The sequence below is a fragment of the Coccinella septempunctata genome, chromosome 5, assembly GCF_907165205.1.
Source record: "Coccinella septempunctata chromosome 5, icCocSept1.1, whole genome shotgun sequence".
NCBI classification, from domain to species: Eukaryota; Metazoa; Arthropoda; class Insecta; order Coleoptera; family Coccinellidae; genus Coccinella; species Coccinella septempunctata.
Genome location: NC_058193.1, coordinates 30,105,683 through 30,116,294, shown reverse-complemented (window position 1 = coordinate 30,116,294; position 10,612 = coordinate 30,105,683). Strand labels below are relative to the sequence as shown.

The 10,612-nt window shown below is 36.5% G+C and overlaps 1 protein-coding gene across 1 annotated transcript in view; it reads left to right on the top strand.

The window, feature by feature from the left end:
- Window positions 1-226: 226 nt before the first annotated feature.
- The window catches only part of LOC123314107, a 28,411-nt gene continuing 18,025 nt past the window's right edge, over window positions 227-10,612 (top strand). Inside the window, exon 1 of the mRNA XM_044899224.1 lies at window positions 227-356. The gene's annotated coding sequence lies outside the window, so the exon portion shown is untranslated. The remainder of the gene's footprint in view (window positions 357-10,612) is intronic.

The window sequence follows — 10,612 nt, the reverse complement described above, 5'->3', positions numbered from 1 at the left end:
GGCCGCGGGACCCCGTTTGTGGAAAAATGGCAGGATGCTAGCGCCTGGGCCGGAAACATTTATCGGGGAAGTTTCAACCTCATCCGTTGTTCCACTGACATGGATTTCGAGTTCGGGGGGTGGCGCGCCTCTGCCGCCCACCGGTGCGACGGTTCTTCGACGCCAAGAGCTGACGCGCGCCCCAGCATCCCTCAGTGTCTGACGGTTCGCGTGGCGGATAACAGGGTTTTCAGAGAAAATTCCAGTTGCACGTTTTCGGGCGTCGCGACGCGACTCTGATATAAAGTGTTGTTAAGAAGAAGACGTTTTTATCGGGTTGGCGGCAGAGTGGGCGGTTTGTGGATACGGACTGCGATGTGAGTATTAGGGGTGTTGGGGACATTGGCGGGCTTGGCATCTCCTGGGCACCTCTTTGTAGAATTTTTGAAAGTCCCCTCCTACTCTCCCCCATTAATTATATTTTATACGGGGTGATTCAAGCAATTTTCTGGGGATACTAAAACACCAAAAATAAGTGGCCTTGGTCTAATGAACTTATACTTAATGAGGTGTTTCAACATGACTACCACAATAATATACAGGGTGTGAGTCCTTAACTCGTACAAATAATTTAACAGTAGATTCTTGAGGTCAAAAGAAATATTTCCTTCTGTTACCATTTTTTCCGTATCGGATCGGTTTGAAAGATAGAGGCTGTTAAAAAACTATGAAGAAATGTTATTTTTAGTTCTATCTCATAAACGGTTTCAACGAATGAATTGAATTTCGAAATATAGTTTTTCATTTACTTGATGAATTTTTTTCGGACACTCAATCATTCATTCATTGCTGTATCCCGTTACCGGGAATAAATCTACAAAAAGACATAAAAAAAAACAGACATATAATTTCTTAGTGCTAATTGCGACTGTGTGCCCTCCTGTGACTGAAGAGACCCAACCGAGACCTACAGATCCTTCCACACTCTGGGCATGGATACTCACCAACCAGATCTGGCCGCCGCTGTATTCTTTTCGAGTCTCCATTATAACTGTGCACCATAGACCTTCACTGTGACCTGTCTAACGCTAGGTGTTCCCAGTTATGATTGGCATTAACTGATTTTAGGGATTGTATCCTTAAACCGCTTATACTGGCCTCCTGGTTTCCGGGCTCCCAGCTTTTTCGGACACAAGATAGCACCCACATCTTCAAGTTTTCTCATTATGACCGTTACGTACCATAAAAATACAAGAAATTCGAAAAACCCAACTCTTGAAACTAACTTGGAAGCTATCTAATGAATATTTGGACGTTTTGTATCTGGAAATTCGAAAAATTAGGTGCTGAATAGGGGAGATTTCCTTTGAATTGGACGGCCCATGAACCGGACGCTACAGTTTCTTAAAACACTCGATGGTGATTTGGCATCCTTTACGTAAATCCCATTTTCCAACTTTGTTTAAAAGATCCATCGATGTGTAGTGTCACAGATTTATTTAGTTATTCTGAAGGTAATTTTTGTTTTTCCAAGGGTGGCACAGCTCATTATGAAAACTTAAAATGGATATATCTTCTATCAGGGCCCAATCGGAAAAAATGGCATAGCAAACAAGTGTTTCTTTCGACCTCAAGAATCTACTGTTGAAATATTTGTACTTGTCGAAGACTCATCCTGTATATAGATTCTTTTTTGCTTATACTTCTTTGATTTTTTGGATTCACCAAAAAATAGCTTTCAAGGAATGAGTTACCCTCTTCAGAAAGTTTGTCTGTACAGGGTCTTTTACTTGTACATATATTTTAACACAAGATTCCTGGGGTCAAAAGAAATACCTTTCCTCTTTACCGTTTCCAATTCGGTTCGGTTGATAAGATAGAAGCTGTTGAAAATCCACACAAAAATCTAATTTCCAGTTATATCTCACAAACGATTCTATCGAATGATATGATTTTAAGAATAAAAATTTCGACCACATATAAAGTTGAATCACAGATGAATAATTGAACATTTTAGAAAATGAAAGTTTTCGAGTAATTTGATATTCAAAAATGAAAAATATCACTGAACTATGAAGAATCAGATCCACTGATGTGTAGTGCCATAGATTTAGCACGTCATTCTGTGGGGAATTTTATTTTTACATTATTCCATTTTCATTATGAAAACTTAAAAAGGCTATTTCTTTTATCTAGGGCGAAACGAAAAAAATGTTGGATGAAAAAAGTATTTCTTGTGACCTCAGAAATCTACTGTTAAAATATCTGTACGAGTCAAAGACGCACCTTGTGTATCAAACAAAGATTAACCGTTTCGATGTAATTTTTTTTGAAAGATAGATCTGTTCGACTCTCAATAGATAGTGAGTAATACGTACCGAAATTATGGCCTAGTATTCCTGAATAGTGCTGAGGGTGATAAAATACCAAGAAATTCAAATCCTCAGAAGAGACCAATTCATAAAGATTCTCAAGAACTTTCGTGAAGAAAAAACTTAAGCTACTAAAGCAAGTAACCACATATTTTGTAGATAAATACCGAATACCCAAAATGTGAACGCATTTCTCGGTGTTTTATCATTCCTAGCACAATTGCTATATTTCGGCCTCAATTTGTAAAATAATAATAGATACATGTATTTTGGTCAAAAATCGTCTTTTGAGAGGTCCCCTAGATCCGGCACTGGATGGGGTTCGGATCTTCGGATTGTTTTATGAGTCAATTCAAGAATCAATTCGCTCGACCTAATTGTGGCAAACCCCTAGTCCTTTTAATGGGGTCAACGATGTCATGATCTGCATGGATTTTTGGGTTCTTACCACCAACTAGGTAAACGACTTTAGAGAAGAGAGGGATTAATGTAACTCATGAAAAGTTAACGATACTTTTTCCAGAACATTATTCGTCTGCATGCCATTATTTCCCCATCAGTTTAACAAAAATATTTTCATTCGCAATTTCCTTTACTTCATCGGGCACTAGTGTATTTCATAGAGTGGATTCAATCAACCACTATTAGAAAAAAAATTTGAATTCTCTAAAAATCCAACAGCTTTGATGGTAAATGAAGACTGATGCTACATAATATGTCCATACCTGATGAAATTATGAAAAATCGATATCGCCATATGAAGCGTGATCAAATTGTGAATCTACTCTAGCTCGTTAATTTTGTTGGAAGCCATATCGAATGATCTCAGCTCGGAAATTAAATTGCAGTATGAATTGTGAATTTGCTGTAGCCGATACTTGGCAATATAATCCAGACTTCAGAGAAGAAACTCAATGTTGTATTTCAACACCACACTGTACGACTTATGTATAAGAAAAATTGTGAAAATTTAGTTTTTCACAACAATTGCACGATTGCATCTACATAATTACTTATGTTTGGATTGTTATTATATTTTTCTCATAAATTTCCGTTACAGTTAAAAATTTAGCATTTATGGTAAATAACAATAAAACCTGCAATATCAAAATTCGGGAATTCCATAATTCGTATCGGTTCTATTTTCAACTGAAATTCAGATCAATTTTTCATAAACAATTAACTAACAACTGCTGTAAATGTAATTCAATGTGAAGGATTGATCCACCATAAATTTACATTAAATTTCCATTACATCTGGTACCATTCATTTACAGGTATTGCGAAATAATTTGGAATGAAATTAAAACAAGCAGATCGGATGAACAGATATTGCACGTTCTACATAATATAGTTTCGAATATGATTAGTCGAAAATGAATGCAAAAGCCAGCATACGATTAATATTTCAACACTTTAGAGTAGGTAGGCCATAATTCAGTATCAGATATACATGCTGTTTTATAAACATTGTGAAGAAATTCGTGATATTGTTACCCAAGATATCTGGAGTTCTTTCAGGCCTTTGTCTGGAAATGCTTCGTTTCCAAGATACAGTTGACTGTAGAAAATTCTATCATTGGAATACCTCTCATTAGCTTTATAAGTGAATTGAAGCCAGAGCATAATACAGCATTATAAAAGGAGCTTAAATTCATCACTGATTCAATTTCAACAACCTGTCATCATTGAGATTGAATTCAAAATATTGGTAGTAGAACAAAAACAAAAGAGATATTACAAATGAAATTGTTATATGCATGGAAGTTATGAGATTGGACATATTTCCTAGTGATGTATGGCAATTAGAAAGGGTTTCAAGAGGAGTCCTTTGCAACAACCTACTTTTTCACTAGTCTATTTGTCAAATATAAAAAGTTGCAGAGAAGTTTGATTTTACCAGGACCCAGATCCTAAGATATCCCAAGACACTACTTCGTCGCAGGTACTTTTTATACTTTGCGCTTCTTTAATGCTTTCAATGAACAAACGTATGTTGACCACTGAATCTGAGAAGATTTATGAACGTCAACATGGTGATATTCACCATAATAAGTCAGTAATGCTGGCTTCTTTTGAGTTGTTTCATTCACGATCATTGAGTGTACAATTTTAGGAAACTGCAAGTCATACGGACATCAATGAAAGTTCAGCTAGCAGATGAATACAAAATGGATATTGAACGTATTGTTCGGGTATAATCCTAGAGAAACAATGAAGGCATGTTCAAGGATTGAACTATCTGTAAGCTCTCAAGTGGAGGGTAAGAAAATGCATGACATGTGTGTCCTACTGGCTCTTATCAAAATAAACCTATCTTGAGGAAATTCGTCTGAAGACGGTCATCTCTTGTGAGATCTTTTTTATCTTCGAATTCCATTACAAAACAACAAACAATTTCCATCTTCGTAAATCACCACCTGAGCATCACAAGTTCCGTCAGTGAGTTGGTAAACATCCCATGGACCCTAAAAATCAACCCCGCAATCTGTTAACTTCAACCCCATCGATAACCAATATCAGTTTATTGCTTCTATCAAACCCTTCTAGGCACGACCTTTCCCCCGTCTATATTGGCCTTGAATTGGGCCGGATGAAGTCGTATATCTTCCCGAAATTGAAAAGAAAACAGGAAGGAAGCCATAACGCATCGGAATGTCAAGTGAACCTTCAAAAGAACAATCAGGGCGCCTAACGAATTGCCCTTCCACCGACGACTTTCTACACGTGACAAAACCGCTCGTGCATCAACGAATACCCGTGGGCAATGAGAGGATTCAGCGCTGCCTTTTGCTTCCTGGTAGGAAGCGGTTGGAGACCAACAAAGGACGCATACAGTGGGCTGAAAAGGACTTGTCCTCCAATGCGTGTTTCAGTGGGCTTTAGGAGATTACTTTGCCATCTTTGGTATGCGTAGAGGGCTGGGGGAATTTAATGATTTACAGAGTGGAGTTCTCGGGTTATTTTAATAACTGTTGGAATGAATAACAGACTTTCAAGGGATGAACTTTACACCTCGAGTTTCAACGATGCCCCAGGGGGCTTTTGTCAGATTGGATTTTTCTTTACGTGGTTCCGTAGGGACGGTTCACACGTTCTGCATTGAATACTGACGAGGAGTCTCAATTATGATACTGCTTATGCGATTACATTCTGCAACAACATTATGAAATCGAGTCTATGGCCCTGGCCAGCACTACGAGGTTATATTGAAAAATTCTTAGCCTACTATAGAACCGAACAAAATTTCAATGTCAAAATATTTTATTACTCAACATATTCTGCTCTTAATTGAATACATTTATTACAGCGAACCTACAACATCTCTAGACCTTTAAAAAACAATTTTTCTTCTTGCTCTGTAAACCAGAACTCCACAGCTTTGATTACTTCCTCATTGGAAGAAAATTTACGACCTTTAAAATTTTTTTTCAGTTGAGGAAAGAGATGATAGACGGATGGAGCCAAATCTAGTGAACAAGGGAGGTGTTCTAGTAATTCGAACCCTAAATCACGAATTTTTTGTATGGCAACATGAGATTTGTGTGCAGGGGTGTTGTCCTGCAAAAACAAAACACCTTTGGATAGCCTTCTGCGTCTTTTCTCTTTAATTTTCTCCCGTATAGTGGTCAGTAATTTTATTCGATATTACATCCAAAAAATCAATCATGATAACTCCATGGAAATCCCAAAAAACTGAAGCAAGAACTTTTCCACGAGATTTTTAGACACGAAACTTCTTAGGTCTTGGAGAACCAGAGTGTCGCCATTCCATCGATTGTTGCTTTGTTTCTGGATCGTAGAAATGTACCCAAGTCTCATCCATAATAACAATTTTAAGAAATCTACATCGTTTTCAAATCGAGCACAGATCGAACGCGATGCTTCTATACCCTTGCACGCTTTTGGTCAACATTCAAACATTTAGGCATCCATTATGCAGCAATTTTTCTCATGTCCAAATTGACGTGATCTATATGACGAACGCGTTCGTATGAAATAGTCAGTGATTCAGATATCCGTTTTAGTCCAATACGACGGTCTGATAAAATCATGTTATGAAGTGCATCGATATTTTCTGGGACTGACACAGAAACTGGCCTTCCCGATCGGTCATCATCTTCAATGGAAAATTTACCTCTTTTGAAACTTGCAGTCCAATTTTTCACGGTCGCATACGAAGGACATTGATCACCAAGGATATCAAGCATATCTTCGTAAATCTGCTTACCTCTTAACCCCTTCAAATATGATGGCTCGATACTCCAATTTTTCGATTTTCACAATTTCGGTGGTTCTTTCTTCTTATGATTTATTGAGTAACTATGGTTTACTTTTTTGACCTCAAACTTCACACTGACACTTCTAATGAGTTATTGTTCGTTGCTATGGTAACGCAATATTTTTTTTTGCATGGAACTGGTCTATGCTAACTAGATATCAATACATCCTCGTATTTCTACTCTTCCACGCCTTGGCAACATCAGTGTTCTTCTGTAGAAAAATATAGTTAGGTATTGGCTGATCAAATCACGAAGGTAGGGTGGTCTTAGAATCCTCCAGACCAGGATACTAGACTTTGGTCTCGATATAACAGATGTTGCTGCTTTTTCCTTTGAAGTATAGAAATACTCTTTTCTGGAATCTGCCACAGATATTGCGTAGGTTGACCAACTCCGGACCCTCTAAACAGAAACACCGTTTGGGAACGAGTTATGAGAAAACTTCAAACTGTTTAAACCAATGCATGTGTCAATTTATATATCAAAAAAGTGAGGTAAAACACATCCACCAGACAATTTGCATCATCACATTATGTCTTGAATTTTGAGTTATTTTCAGTTCATTGCTGAAATTTTCCGATTTCAACCGGACTTCTGCCTAGAACTACTAAATTCATTTTCCACCATTTCAACCTCTAATGCCAGCATATTTCTTTGTCCCACGAAACCCGGCTTCAATAAAACGTTAAATCGTTCAGAAAACAGCATAGCAGGAAATTTAAGAATTCCATTATCTTGCGGGGAAATAATGATGCGATATATTGTCGGAACGAGTTGAAGTAGGTAAGGGGAATGGTTTAAACAGCGAAGCGGGTATAAAGCCGAAAATTTCTTGTTTTTTCACGAACCGGCCGTGATCCGCAGCTTTATGAACCGTGCAAAGGGAGCTGTTTGTAGTTAACCTTTGTACCGTTTACCGGCGGATTTTCTGAACGCTCTAACATGGGAACTAAAGAAGGAAATTCATTTCACACTTGGGGAAAATCTACTCCTCCAGTACTCAGGCGAATGCAACGTTTTCAAGTGAAAATCAATGATCCTATTCGATTTCTTTATTTTGGATGGTGGCCTCTTTCTTTCCCTAATTATCAAGTCGAGCTCACCAATCGTTGAAAATATCCGTATTGGGAGTCCGGGAGACTTGCTCAGGTAGGAGACTTGAACCACCTCAAATATTTCAATTCAAATTTAGCGCTACCGTTTTAGTAAGTAGCTTGCGACATACTCCTAACAAGGCACAAGTAGTGGCGGATCCATTTTGGCCGCCATAACAACAGTTCGGGAGTGAGAGGGTTGAAGGTGATTTTGTTGTTAGGAAGTAAAGAATGGGGTATTTTCCTAAATTTCAAAATATATATCAACGAAATCCTCATATCTCAAATATATGGAAAAGTATTTTTTTTCTATTTTAACAGTTGTATTTTGCCCGTTTTTAATTACGGAAATTCACATCGCGGAGGCATTCTCCCAGAAACATTCTACGTCACTTTTACAATCCGGCATCGTTGGAACACTCATCAATGTTTCTCATCAAATTTTCTGATCTGCATATATTATTGCGTCTATGGTTGTGTATTGCCATCAATGACTCTGATCAATGTTTTCTGATCTCCATTGGCGAATCCAAAAATCTAGACGCCCTCTGCTGACTGAATTACGAAACTACTTTGTCAGTAAGGCAAAGTCAAAACAAGTTTAGTTCCTTATGTTTTTTCTTATCTCACGTTGTCCAACAAAGTATTATAATTATTATTGGGAGAAGTTATATTGAGATTATCGTCTGGGCTTCTGAATAGAAATATTGATTCCGAAAAAATATTGGAAAAGGTATTTATACCCAGTGCTTTCAACCTGCAGGGGTTAGGTTAAACGATTTTTCTTTGCGAGAGTTTTCTGCTGAATTCAATTGACGATTTAGAAATACAATTTCATAATTTTCATACTTCCAAATAAATGCTTTTTATCATCTGTAGAACTTGTTCCATGAACTGAATTATATTTATGTCTCTTCAGATTTCATTATGAGGAATACCTATATCATAACATGGAATTGAAATACTTTAAATAGAAACTTCACAAACTCAGTATATGCTGCCTCAACATTATTAGCTAGTTTCGATTCAAGAAAGAATCTGTGAATCTGGATTTTGTGTCTAGGTACAGTGGATCACCAATATCATCGCTCGATTTTATTCCCCATTTCATCCTTTTCAAATGAAATATTTCAAAAAAATGTTGATCTTTTTTTACGAAACTAAATCAATCAATTCACTTCCGATAAATATCTTGATTTTCTAGAAAAACTCTGTTAGGCCGTACAAATCTTGAAAAGAGTACTGACAAACGTCAAAGTTTGTTTTCATTTCGCAGCGCCCTCAACGGTAATTGGATTCGCGAATAGACTTGATAATATTGAGTCTATGGTTGTTTATTGTCAGTTAATATTCGATCTTCCTTGGGCTGTTATTGTTGATGAAAGAAGGCATTGCTGATATATTTTATAGGTTCCTGAAGTCATCAATATGAGAAAGTTTACAGGTGGTAAATTTTCACTGCTTGCTTTTGAAAAATTCGACTTCATTTCCACAAGTTATAACAATCTGACAAGAACGTTTAAAACAATGTCAGATACTGTCATCGGTTTCAGGAAGATATAATTCTGTATCTTGGAACATAAATACATAAATGCATTTATGTTCCAAGTTCTATATCCTCTTGATCAGTTCCGATGTTGTCGAATTCACAAAAATTACTAGACTCTAGTAAAGGCATTCTACGTCACAAGCTCTCACAAATTTTTTTTCAAAGGCTATATTTTTTTTCCTACTGAATTTTGAGTGGAACCTTTTATGTGGTGACTAACCAATGGAAAATGATTTCCAAAAATTATTTTTAATTCTTTTTTTGAGTTTTAGGAAAATACCCCATTGAATAATTTTTGTTTGTTACACTGTCTGAAAAGTTTAATAGGTTCCTGGTTTCATTTAGTTTTATTGCTTTCATTGATTAATATTGTTTTACAAACGATGAGCCTGTTCAATAATAGTTGTAAAAGTTTCGAGAAAACATCTGTTGAATAGACTGAAAGGGGTGAGGGAGACTTGACCTATGCTATGGTCGGGTGACATAATCGGTGTTCCAAGTTTCTCGCACTGAGATTTTATAATAGGTTGCTTCAAAAAAAAAAAATTGAATAATATAAATAAGTATAAAAAATTTATGAAGGTTCAAAAAATTTAAAAACAACTCGGAAATAACTGAAATAAGTGATATTAACTCTGAAATAGGAAATATTCTCACGCTGATGATGAAAACCTTGACATAGACAATCGTTGGCCATCGGAAATTGTTTTCTTTCAATGTTTTTCCTGATATACAAACTCATGGTCAAGTCTTTCTCTCAAGTTTTTGTAACTAGAACGGAGTAAGGTTGGCACTCATGAAATGTCGTTATGTCATAACGCCGTTGCCACAACTAATATCAATTTTTATTACAAAAATGCCGAAAGTGATTGAAGTGCTATTAAGAATTCAAGTCCGCTCATTCAAATAGTTATACCCTGATATTCTAAAAGCCACAATACGTCAGACGGTAGCGAACATATTCAATGTAAGGGAATTTATATAATGTTTCATCTGAACCTAAACGACTTATATTTCAGCTGAATATTTCCACAATCAGAAAGATTGCGAATGAAGAGGATGACAAAGAATTTCCTTCTATTGGGAGACACAAAAAAGTGGTGGCATTTGAGAATTTTATGTTTGAGTGAATTAATACGAAAAGTTTACTACAGGATTTTCGATGAATGTCATCGAAGAATAAGTTACCGAAAATTGATTTTTCCATTTTTCATTTGACTTGTCCTATACATTGTGAATGTCTTAAGGTAGGTACCAATAAATACCTAATTAATATTATTATATCAATGTATTAAGATGAACAGCCACAAATACGCGCCAGTTGTCCTGTTAATT